The sequence below is a fragment of the Egretta garzetta genome, unplaced genomic scaffold (genome assembly GCF_000687185.1).
Source record: "Egretta garzetta isolate BGI_Z169 unplaced genomic scaffold, ASM68718v1 scaffold143, whole genome shotgun sequence".
Classification (NCBI taxonomy): Eukaryota; Metazoa; Chordata; class Aves; order Pelecaniformes; family Ardeidae; genus Egretta; species Egretta garzetta.
Genome location: NW_009259310.1, coordinates 1,788,417 through 1,789,809, shown reverse-complemented (window position 1 = coordinate 1,789,809; position 1,393 = coordinate 1,788,417). Strand labels below are relative to the sequence as shown.

General features: G+C 52.5%; 1 protein-coding gene across 1 annotated transcript in view; it reads left to right on the top strand.

Annotated features, from left to right (window-relative positions):
• Positions 1-1,393, top strand: part of PRPF4 (pre-mRNA processing factor 4) — an 11,710-nt gene that overhangs the window by 830 nt on the left and 9,487 nt on the right. The window lies entirely within an intron of this gene.

The following is a 1,393-nucleotide window of genomic DNA, read 5'->3' as shown; positions in this document are numbered from 1 at the left end:
CCCCTAACCCGGCCACCCCCCCACTAAACCCTGGCCCTAAGCACCTCCTCTGCCCGGCTTTTAAATACCCCCAGGGATGGGGACTCAACCCCTTCCCTGGGCAGCCCCTTCCAGTGCTTGACAGCCCTTTCGAGGAAGGAATTTTTCCCAATGTTCAACCTAAACCTGCCCTGGCACAACTTGAGGCCAAACTTTATTTCCAGCACTTAGTGCCACATCATGTGGCAATTCAAGACTGATGGATTTGCTTTACGGTCATGTCCAGAGCTCACCAGAACTGCAGCATCCTAGCAGCCTCAGTAATGAGCGGGCGATGGCAGAAAACAGCCCCAGCCAGGAGCAGTGCAAGGCTCTGGTCCCATCTCTGAGCTCCCTGCGGGTGTCCTGGGACCCTGCTCTGCCTCCCTCCCCAGCCCGGAGGGAACAGAGTTTCTTGAACACCAAGAAGTGTTCATAACTTGCTTCCTTCAGGCCACCTGCCTGCATGTGAGACTCTTCCTTTTGGGGCTCTTTCATTATGCGCCCAGCCAGCTGCTCGTGGTACGAATCGCTGTTGTAAATCTGGGTCTGTCAGAAATCTGTCCACCTTCCTGCTTTTTACGCGCCACCATCTGTAAGGAAATGGTGACTTTTTCTCCAAGCAACAACCATTGCTGGCAGCTACCTGGATCCATCCATCGCAGGGTGATGAAGCAGCACACCTGGGGCGAGGCCCTGCCCAGGGCTGAGCAGAAGTTAAAATGGGTAAGGGTAAAAGAAAAACTGCTCTGTCAGAAAATATGGGATATTGTTCCACATCCTTGTGCCCACTACGTTCCCTGCCAAGGGCCTGATCCACATCCCAGCTGTGACACCGAGACCTCTCTGAGATGTTGGGGACCGAGTTACTTTAACAGACGTGGGGGGCTTCTTTCCTGACGGCAGAGCAGCACCTTGCAGCAGTGCTGCCTTTTGCACCCACAGCCGTGGTACCCGCCTCCTTTGTTCATGCAGGCTTGTGAACACCCATCAGATGCTCGCCAGCATCTTCTCAGCGGGGTCACCAACTCGTAGGGCTCCAGGTTTGAACGGACACGTTCCACTGGCTGCGTTTTTAGGATCAGGAAATCAAAAGAAGCCCAAAAGATCCTGCAGCAGAGGCAGCATTTCACCTCCCTGCTGTATCAGGGCACACACAGGTGAAGGAAACACTGCTGGCCTTGGTACGTCCATCCCTGCCTGCACGGTCTCTGCAGCCATTTAGAGCAGCTCCTGGGGTATTTTTTTCTTTTTTTTTTTCAAAAAAGACATATTTATTTAAAACAAAACACTTGGTCAAGGCGCATTCACAGGCGTGTTAACTAGACAAACTTAAAAAAAAAAAAATAGCAAGAAGGAGGGAGGGAGGGAGGGA